Consider the following 11440-nt stretch of genomic DNA (forward strand, 5'->3'; position numbering starts at 1 on the left):
CTGTTTACAGTATTGCCCTTTCTTGTTTCAGAGTTCACCAGGAGAGCCTTGATGCCTCATTGCTTAAAACTCCCTTGAGATATTGCTTAGCATTATGTAAGAGTGTGTGTGTGTGTGTGTGTGTGTGTGTGTGTATGTGTGTGTGTTCCTTGCCCCTCCTGACCTTGGATAATGGAGAGCTGGCTCTGCGTGGTCTGTTTACAGTATTGCCCTTTCTTGTTTCAGAGTTCACCAGGAGAGCCTTGATGCCTCATTGCTTAAAACTCCCTTGAGATATTGCTTAGCATTAAGTCATCATAATTTGAGGCAGAAGAAATAAAAGTCAAGAGAGGTTACAAATCCTGGGGTTTGGTGTTGGTCACATTGGAGATTCAAAGAAATGCAGAAGAAAACAGAAAACCCCTTTCTGTGCAAGTTGGGACCCACCATACTGATGCCACTGAGCGGTGCTTCCCTGGGAGGCATCGTTGTCCCTTGCAGTGTCAACTTCAAAAGAAGCAGCACAGGCTCCAGGCACCACTGCCTACCTTAGCATCCTATGGCGAATCTATCATCTTGGAAGTGATGTAACTTTGCTCACCTCTACTTATTTGCTTATTTCACATCAACCTCCGAGGTCTCAGTGTCCTCAAGTGTGCTTTTCATCGTGTGAAAGGCTATTGCATCTTTCTGGCCTGGTACTGCTTCTTTCCACCTTCACTGTAGATCCCTAGCTCTAGTAGTCTAAGATTTGGTGAACAAATCCCTATTTCTCCTATTCATTCCATTCAAACAGCTCCAAAATCCTGCCTGTGCATTTCAGCCCTTATCTTTTCCATATAAAAGATCTGAATCTTTGCAATGTGTGTTCAGATGTAAGGCCCTTCAACCTTTTAGAGACCATCTGTGGACCTTGTCTCACTCTAAGTTTTCTTTTAACACTGTGGCCAGAGCTACATACATATTCCAAGTGTGAACACATTATGATTTTCTCAGAAAACCTGTTGCCTGAGCAAGCAGTAAGCCAGGAACCCACATCTGAGGAGCCATCATCTTCATCATCACTCAGAATTGCTGCATCACCAGGTCATCCTAGAAAGCCCCGGCCTCTGTCTGCCTGGATCTTTCCCAACAAAGAGGTTCATGATCTGACCCCAAATAAATTAATTCCTCTCTTTCTCTCTCTCTCACACTCTCACGCTCTCTTGCTCTCTCTCTGTCTCACACCCACACATACTCATTTACTTTCTTTTTCTTCTGAGAGACAGGGTCTTGCTCTGTTGCCCAGGCTGGAGTACAGTAGCACCATCGTGACTCATTGCACTGCCAACCTCCTAGTCTCAAGTCATTCTCCCACCTCAGCCTCCTGAGTCACTGAAACTGCAGGTGCATGCCATGCCTGGTTAATTTTTAAAAATTTTTTCATAGAGACGGGATCCTGCTATGTTGCCCAGGCTGGTCTTGAACTCCTGGACTCAAGTGATCCTCCTATCTTAGCCTCCCAAAGTGCTAGGATTACAGGTGCAAGCCACCATGCCTGGCCATATTACTTTTTGAAGAGCTTTTCTGATCCAGGAGGCAACCTGCTTCCTGCCTCACTCTCTCACCAGGCTCTCCTTCACAGACAAACACTATCTTCCTAATGGCAACAGGGCTCCTAGGTGAGACTAGACCTGGTAGTCAAGGAAAACAGTGTTGATGTGGTTGGACTGGCATGAGTTATGTTGCTTCTCACCAAAGAAGCCTCAAGCAGGGCAGTATCTTATTAAAAGGCAACTTCCAAAGGTTGAGCAAAATAACACAGTTTCCTCCTCCCACCCAGCTCCTCTCAGCCCAGTTTTCTTCTATGAACAGCTGTGATCATGTCACTCCCCTGCTCGAAATCTTGCAACTGTCCTCCATTGCTCACCAATTAAATACAACCTAACAGGGCATCAACACCCTCACAATATGACTCCAACCTACTTCTCCAGTCTTTTTCCTATTACGCTCCCTGCTATGAATCTAATCTCCCAATCAAACTTGGATATGTACAAAACATACCCTGGTCTTTTTCATTGATGTGTTTTTTCTTGTTTGTTCCCTCTGCTTGCAAACTTCTTGCTGAATCTCACCCCTTCTCCATGAAGCTTTCTCTGATATCTCCTACTCTCCAGCCAGCCTCTCCAGAGGACACACCTCTTTTTTGTATGTGTCCTAAAGACCTTATTTACGCTTCTCTTGCAGAGTTATCACAAGCTGCCTCAGATCACGATTCACACCCAGAGTGGCCTCAAAACCCCATTTATGCATCAACTCCTTGGCAGAGCTTTCCTTACCCCTGCCCCTGGTGTGTCTCACCAGCACCAAGCCCTTCCTCTTCACACCTCTCCAGCAAGTTCTAAGGCCACTTGAGTACATCTGTTCGTCTCTCTCCCCATCCCTCTCTCTCTCTCTCTCTGACCTCTTCTTGCAAAGCAGCAATGTGGATTCACTCATCTCGGCATCCCCAGCAGGTGGCTGACACATAGAAGCAGCTCAACAGATGTTTGATGAATAAAAACAAATAAGCAGATGACCACATGAATCAATAAATCATATTTTGTTCTTCTGCAAATCTCCAACAGCATCTTACATATATTTGCACCTCAACCTCCCAGGTCTGTAGGGAAGTGACATTCAACAAGAATCTGCATCGAACCTGACAGATTTCACTTCCACCAGCATCAGGCAGTGGGAGATAAACAAGGTAAGGCAAGCACAGAAGCCCAGTCCTCTGGGGAGTGAAGGGGGCGACTGCTCTGTAACACCTCTAAAGCAAGTGGCTTCTCAAAGAGATCAGAGTGGCCATATGGCCCTCATTACTGGGCGTGGTCCTGGTTCCCTTCTGATGTGAAGGTTCTGGCTCCCTGTCTAAGCTTCTTCCGACAGCCCACCCAGAGCACTCCCTAGATATTACAATTCAAGTCACGGCAACAAAATGTCCCTCCGTTGCTGACATCAAACAAGGTGGCCCAGCTGGAGGAGAGTTTAATTTTCTCTTCATCTACCTCACTCCTGACATTTCACAGGGTCTACCTGGCTCTTGCAAGCAAGCACAGAGGCTCGAGGAGATGCCGTGGCTGTGTAGGCTTTTGGATCCTTGTCAGTTACTGCATGAAGTGTGAATGGATTGTCATGACGAGAATGCGTTTTCAAAGGAATATGTCCAAATGTGCTTCGCTTCAGAGTCCTCTGGAAGATGGACATTTACTCTGTTGTTCACATTTCAGAAACTTGTTTGGGGACCTGCCAGCAGAAAAACAGCTTTGATCTAGGAGCATAGGTTTTGTTTTGTTTGTTTAGTTTTGTTTTGTTTTGTTTTGTTTTGAGACAAGGTCTCCCCCTGTTGCCCAGATGAGCAACCATAGCTCACTGCAGCCTTGACCTCCTATGCTCAAGCAGTCCTCCCATCTCAGCCTCCCAAACTGCTGGGACTACAGGAATGTGCCACCATGCCCAGCTATTTTTTAAAAATACAGAGATGGGGTCTCACTATGTTGCCCACACTGATCCTGAACTCCTGGCCTCAAGCAGTCCTCCCACCTTGGCCTCTCTAAGTGCTGCGATTACAAGCATGAGCTACTACACCTGGCTAATTTTCAATTTTTTAAATTTCAAAAGCAGTCAGGAGGCTTTGAGATACTAGTTAGGTGGTGAATAAGGCAGACAAAAACACCGGGAAATACCTTGATAGACAAGTCCCTCCTCCCGCCTACCTTCCAGCTAGCGCTGCTCAGGAGTTAGTGCTCACTCATGCGCTTTAAGCAGAGGTGCACTCCGTGGGAATTTAGGGAAGGTTTCCATGTCCTGATGAAGTGGGGCAGGCTTGGCTGGCAGTCTTTTGGCCCATTGCCCTTCCGCCTTGTTCCCATCTGGAAAGTCCACATTGTGCTTGGAGGTGCAGAGCCAGCTTGCAATCCCAAGGCTGCAGGTGCAAGATGAAAGTCAGCACAGGAGAGTGCAGAGCAGAGCACAGTGTGAGTCTAGCTCTCTAAGGGCATTATTAAAGTTACACTAGCCCCGGGCTATCTACCTCTAGTTTTCTTGTTATAAAAGAAGAACTTGCCCCCTATTTGTCTGAACCACAACAGTGGGTTTTATGCTTCTTGTAGCCGAAGGTTTTTCTAACTAATATTAGAAGCATGACTACAGAGTGATTTGGTATGCCCCATAAATTGGCTCTGAAAAAAGAATTCCACAAAAGGAATTCCAAAATAAGGTTGGGAATAGCCTTTCAAATACACACATTTTCCCATGCACTGGGTTAAATTTATTCTAGGGCGACTAGAAGACCTGGATGGGAATGCCTGTGTCTGGTCCCCAAACGGAGATAAATGCTCTCTAAAAAACTATAACAAGGCCAGGCGCGGTGGCTCACGCCTGTAATCCCAGCACTTTGGGAAGCAGAGGTGGGCGGATCATGAGGTCAGGAGATCGAGACCATCCTGGCTAACATGGTGAAACCCCGTCTCTACTAAAAATACAAAAAAAAAAGCCAGTTGTGGTGGCGGGTGCCTGTAGTCTCAGCTACTCAGGAGGCTGAGGCAGAAGAATGGTGTAAACCTGGGAGGCGGAGCTTGCAGTGAGCTGAGATCGCACCACTGTACTCCAGTCTGGGTGACAGAGCGAGACTCTGTCTCAAAAACAACAACAACAACAAAACTATAACAAATGCTGTCTTTTAAAAAAAATGTATTTGAGAGGCCAAGGTAGGCAGATCACTTGAGGTCAGGAGTGCAAGACCAGCCTGGCCAATATGGTGAAACCCCATCTCTACCAAAAATGCAAAAATTAGCCAGGCGTGGTGGCAGTCACCTGTAGTACCAGCTACTCGGGAGGCTGAGGCAAGAGAATCACTTAAGCCCAGGAGGCAGAGGTTGTAGTGAGCCAAGATCACACCACTACACTCCAGTCTGGGTGGCAGAGCAAGATGCTGCCTCAAAAAGAAAAAAAAAATTAAAATCCACCAGGAGACAATAATCCTGAATCAAACATTGTTTAAAAAAAAATCCCTTAATTCAAAAATTCCCTTTACACATTAAAATCAAAGCTTAAAGGTCTGGATGTCTAATGTTATTATAAACTGTAGGTAGCAAGAACTTGAGCTACAGCTTAATGGAATTTCCCAAACACCAAGGGAAGAAATGGAGATCCTTCTGGACTGCAGGTAGAAAGAAAGAGGAAGGAAAGAAGAAAGGTCAGACATCGGAATCCCTATGGTAGCCCCTACCTTACCTTGAGGTTGAACAACGGCTGAAGTGGAAACAAGAGTAAAGCCTCAGATAGTTGGAAGCAGAAGTCAAAGCAGAGAACACGTATGTCCTGCTTCCCATTCAGGAATCCAGGAGCAGAGCAAAGATGGCATCATGGAGCACTTAAGAAGAAGATGAGAGACAATGGAAGTGCCCCCAAGTCTCCCTCGGGTATTATGTAAGATTGAGCTGAGATCGACTAGTGGGCTTCTCCCATTGGTGGAAGGACATTGTTTGACCTTCCTTATACCCAGGTGCCATCCTGGGATGGTGGGGGAGGAACCAGACTTTAAAAAGTGAGAAACCACCTGTCTTCATCCATTCGTGCTGCTATAACAAAATACCACACACTTGATGCCTTAGAAACAACAACACAACTCTGGAGGCTGGAAAGTCTAAGACCAAGGCACCAGCAGAGTTGATATGTGGCGAGAGCCCACTTCCTTGTTCATAAATGGCTGTCTTCCAGTTATGTCCGCAAATGGCAGGAGGGCTGAGGGAGCTCTCTAGGGCCTCTTTTATAAAGGCACTAATCCCATCGATGAGGGCTTTGTCCTCATGACTTAATCACCTCCCAAAGGCCCTACCTCCTAATACAACGATATTGGATGGTAGGATTGCAACATATGAATGGCGGGAGGGGGGACAGATACAAACATTCGGTCTATAGCACCACTCAAATAGAGTAATTAAAAGCAATGTTTATCCAAAAGAGAGAAGAACTTGAAACAGGGAGAGGCATAATACCTTTAATCGGCTAGTTTATGTTTCCCTCCTACTCATGGTCCATGGAAATTGGGGCTCCACAGCAAGCTGAGAGTAGTTGAGCAAAATAATGAATGCTGTGCTGATTGCACATCTGAGTGTAATGTAAAGATTTTGACCCTGCTAATATATGCTTGTTTTTTAAAAATCCATCTTCAATATTTTATCACAGCTGAGGCATCCTTAGCCTACTCTTCCACAGAAGGCTGCTCTAAATGTTTTTATACACAGGGAGCTATTTCAGCTCTGTACATGACCACGAAGCAGTCACAGAGCCTCCCTTCCCCCACTTGGTGAACATGCCTTTTGAAGCCCTTGGCGTTTAATTCATGCCATTTTGACTACCTTAAAACACACACACACACACACACACATACACACACACACACACACACACTGACTTTTTTTTAAACCACTCGTTGTGGAGCAGGGCTAATTCATAGGCAGTGTGCCCAGAGTCGACCCACACATTGACTTTTATCTCTATTTGCTTCATTGACAATTCCCATCTCTCTGGCTAGACTTGGAAGTTGCCTGGAGGCAGACAGTGGGTATGGTGGTTCTCACAGACCCCAGCATAAAATGCTTACAGACTGAACTCACCTTAGTATAATGTGTCAAAGGTAATTTGAAAATTCAGATCTTGAGCAGCCTGTCACTAGTAAAGCTTTCTGGAACCCACTTTCTGCTTCCCCCCTTTTTCTCTCACTTCTGCCTTCTCTGACTAAAAGCAAATTTTGGCATTCAAAGAAAGGCTCTGACTTGCTTCTCAAGCTTGGTGCCCATGCCTCAAGTAGAGCCTCATCTCCCCCACCTTCTGACACCCACCTCTCTGAAGACTCCATGTGTATCATGGTTAGACTCAGGTCTACCTGGATTTGAGAGACTGACCTTTTGACTTCCCTCAAGCCATGTAATTATACCATTCTTCATTCCCTCCAAATGATACAGATGCCAACCCTTACCCACTGTGACCAGAGGTGAACCTAGACTTTTCTGAACCTGGCGGACACCAGCTCAACTGGGTCTCCTGTGCCCCCAACCCTGCAGCCCTACCACTATCTGTAGCCACACTCCACCTCTGCCCTCTTCCCCAGCCTAGCCCTGGAGCACAGATGGCTCCAGCTCTGCCATGGCCTCTTAGCATCCTCAGGTACTCCTGTTTGCTCCTGTCACCTGCTCCCCTGATTCCCATCACCATCCAGCAGCAGCACCTGGGCAGGCTGGCCAGGTGGCACATGGGACTGGGGAGTGAATGAGTCAGCCATGTTCCTACTCCTGAGCATCCTGAGCAGGATCCTCTGTTTAAGTTCCCATCTTCTTAGAATCACTTAGTAAACCTCCCCTATCTTGCACCAACCTCCAACCCTCCTAGAGGTCCTCTCCCTTCAGGCTTAAGGGGTAGCTCCTGTATGCCATCATCACTCACCAGTGCTTACCAAGCATCACCATGTGTGAGGCCATCTGCAGGACACTGGGACAAGAGAGACCTAAAGGACACTGTCTCTGCCCTTGAGAAGGCTACAAACTTCTCAAGAGTAGAAATAGCACAGGTTTTGGACTCGGAAAGCCCGTGTTCAAAGCCCCGGACCCTTACTTATCTGTTGAGTGACCAGTAGCAGTCACTTGACTCCTAGGATTCTCAGTTTTCTAATCTGTAAAATGAGTTTGGACCTCATAGTTTATTGTACAAGATCATCTGATACTGACCAAAAAGGGCATATTTGTAACAAGCAAAATGTTTAGGGATATCTGTATATATTTCCAGTTGGCCTTCTGTATCCATGGGTTCCATATCCATGGGTTCAACCAACTGCAGGCTGAAAATATTTGAAAAAAATGGACGGTTTGTCTGTACTGAACATGTACAGACTTTTTCTTGTCATGATTCCCTAAATGATACCATATAACAACTATTTACATAACATTTATACTGTATTAAGTATTATAAGTAATCCAGAGGTGATTTAAAGTATATGGGAGGATATGCATGGGCTATATGCAAATACTACATCATTTATATCAGGGACTTGAGCATCTGTGGATTTTGGTATTCACAGGGATCCTGGAACCAGTACGCCACAGATACAGAGGGAAGACTGTATGGGGTGTGTGTGCATGTGTGTGTGTGTGTGGTCTCCAGTTGGCTAGAGAGGACATCATGACATAAAAGATATCAAAGATACACATGAGTGTATATATAACAGCAGGTATGATATTTTTAGAGTGCCTCTGGAGTATCTTGATTAATGTTCCCCCAAGGGTAAGCCAGCTTCTCTCTCCCTGACTGAGTACAATCTCTTCCAATAAGCAACTGCTTCTTTGCTGATAAGGAACAATTCCCTGGCCTTTCCATATTCAGGACAAAACAGGACCTTCAGTGCCTCCGGGAATTGTAGGCAGGGGCTTCTGCTGACACCCCAGGCTCTGTGGTCCCTACTCCCCCTCGAACAAACAACGTAGAGCCAAAGGAAATAATCTCAGGCAGAAGCTCACATGCACAATTAAAAACATGAGTCCCTATGCTGGGGCCCTGCTCTGTCTTAATCCATTCACCCCGTTACCACCTGCCTGCTCTGAGTCAGGTTTAAAGCACCGTTCCCTGCACCTTCTTTGAACCTGCAAATGTACTTCAGCCTAATGGACTTTGCACATTTGGAAGTTGCCCACAATAAATCCTGCTAATGTAGAATTAAAGTAGGTTAATCCGACCAGGTGAGGTGGCTCACGCCTGTAATCCCAACACTTTGGGAGGCCAAGGCAGGTGGATCACCTGAGGTCAGGAATTTGAGACCAGCCTGGCCAACATAGTGAAACCCCATCTCTACTAAAAATACAAAAATGAGCTGGACGTGGTGGCCCGCACCTGTAATCCCAGCTACTCAGGAGGCTGAGGCAGGAGAACTGTTTGAACCCAGAGGGCAGAGGTTGCAGTGAGCAGAGATAGTGCCCCTCCACTCCAACCTGGGTCACAGAGCAAGACTCTGTCTCAAAAAATAAAAAATAGAATAAAATAAAGTAGATTAATCAGATGGCTTTTGGACAGGGTAAGTTCCTAGAAAGTGCACATGAGAAAAAAAATGTACTGTAGGCTCAGCCTTTTACCCTCCAAGAGTTGAAATCACGTAAGCCACACCCTCATCAGTGTATTGCACAAGGAGAGTGGCTTCTGTTACAATCATTTTAATTGGGAAGCCATTAGACTGTGGGAGCTAAACCACTTTAAATTTTTACCTAAGCAAGCCAAAGCCCGATGCAAACAGTAAAATGAAACTAGAGACTTTACCAATCAGAAACCACCAACTAATCACTAAAACCAGTCTTTCCATGTAATCAATCAAATGTGTTGTATTTCTCTTACTTCCATATTCAGCCTCTAAAAGCCCACGCTGCTACAGCGGAGCTCTCTGAACCTCCTCTGGTTTTCAGGGCCGCCCAAATCACGAATCCTTCTTTGCTTGAATAAACCCTGTCACATTTATTTTGTCCAGTTTTTCCTTTAACACTTCCTGTATTTGAATCTGCCTGTGCTTTGCACAAGATAAAGTGGCTATTTAATGCCCATTTGCCAGACAAGTAAAGCTGAGGCCCTGAGCTCAAGGGACCCCGAAGGCCAGACAATGTCAGAGCCAGGACTAGTTCTAGCAAGATGATGAGTTTTCTGCCTTCCCAAATCTTGCAGTGCCACGTAGAAGCTGAAGTAAATACATTCACATCATTTGAAATAAATGCCCTAGACCTCTGTACAAGGGAAGCAAGAAATTTCAGGAATAGTCCCTCCTCCTGTAAACCTATACATAGCTTCTCATCAGCCCCTTTTCATCCTCACTTTCCAATTGCCACCAACAACCCTCTCTCCCCATCCTTTGCTAGCATTTGGTTCACCCTCTGACCTACCTCATGAAATAGCATCTCCTTACATTGCAATAACATAAAACAGCCTGACTCCTTAGAGTTGTTATAAAGATAAAAATAAGATAAGATACACAAGGTGCCTAGTTGAGTGCCTGCCACATAGAAAGCCCTCAATAAACCTCCTTATTATTCACTGTTATCACCCAACATACAATTAACACAAACACCAGGGAACCCAAACAAGTGAATCAGCAAATGTTTATTGAGCGTCTACTGCCTATAGGAAAACAAAAACTGAAATGATACCAGGAAGTTGCTGGTGTCCTTCCGTATCCACCCCTGTGTTTGGTATAGGATGCAGGACTGCTATCTCACTCCCACCACCTGCCTTCCTGCCCAGGTTTCCTGTCTCAGGCATCAGAATCACTAGTTTGTCAGTTGCTGAAGCCCAGGAGCCATTCTGATTCCTTTTCTTCACTCCATTCATATCCAATTGCTTCCCAAGTGCTTTTGATTTTATTCCTAAATAGCTCTCAAATCCTGTCCTCCTCCCTAACATTACTGCCATTGCCTCCACTCCCAGTAAGACTATAAGGGACCCTCTTTCTCCATATAGTCATTATCCAGGAGCAGTAATTAGGAGGTTGCAAAAAGAAGCAAAATTGTCATGATGTGAAAATATTCATGAGTTTTCACCCAACCATCCCTCCCCACCTAACACTAGACACACTAGGACTACCAACCATGCCAACCTCACATGCAGATACAATGCAAGGTGGTTGCAAAGTGACACTGAACATTCTGCTCAAATTGCTGGATTTCATGAAGTCGATGAAAGTGATACTGGAGATCTGCTTCAGTGCCACTGACCAAGAAGAAGTTGGCAGAGTTAAAACGGTTGCAGCTGAGGAAGGAAAAGTGCTGAGGTTCAAGGCAGGACTGGTCCTTGAAAAGGGAATGGTTTGAGTGTCAAAGTACTGAAGGAGGGCCTTGGAGAAACTAATGAAATCTTTGAAAGTTTTCATGATTCTTCCTCAAAACTCAATCGGGAAGTGAAAAGTGTTGCATCCTGATGTCTTGCCATCTTTTCAGCATGAGTCCTCCCTCCAAAAAGTCAATAACTGATTCATTCCTTGTTCTAAGAGCTAGCACAAAGCTGCAATTATTACATAAGTATCACGAAATATGAAGTCACATGAAAATTTTTTATAATTGTTTGTATTATTTTTCAAAGTAAGATACTAATCAAACCTTTTTTTAAAAAAAAAAAAACTGTTTACTAAGAAATGTGGGCCCCCATTTTACTTTCAGTGATCCCTTTCCAGTATCAGTTATCTGCAAATAATGAGGGTTTCCTGTCTTGCAATTGTCTCTTTCTGGTGTCTGCACGCTCCACACTGCAGCAAATCTGGCTATAAACAGCCCTGCTCTAAAATCTTCCGTATTCCCCATTGCCCTTAAGAATAAAGTCCAGACACTAACAAATGGAAGAACATACCATGCTCATGGATAGGAAGAATCAATATCGTGAAAATGGCCATACTGCCCAAGGTTATTTATAGATTCAA

General features: G+C 45.0%; 1 protein-coding gene across 1 annotated transcript in view; it reads right to left on the reverse strand.

The window, feature by feature from the left end:
* Positions 1–11440, reverse strand: part of CAPN8 (calpain 8) — a 78418-nt gene that overhangs the window by 39593 nt on the left and 27385 nt on the right. The window lies entirely within an intron of this gene.

Source organism: Colobus angolensis, unplaced genomic scaffold (genome assembly GCF_000951035.1).
Source record: "Colobus angolensis palliatus isolate OR3802 unplaced genomic scaffold, Cang.pa_1.0 Scaffold81, whole genome shotgun sequence".
Taxonomy (NCBI): domain Eukaryota; kingdom Metazoa; phylum Chordata; class Mammalia; order Primates; family Cercopithecidae; genus Colobus; species Colobus angolensis.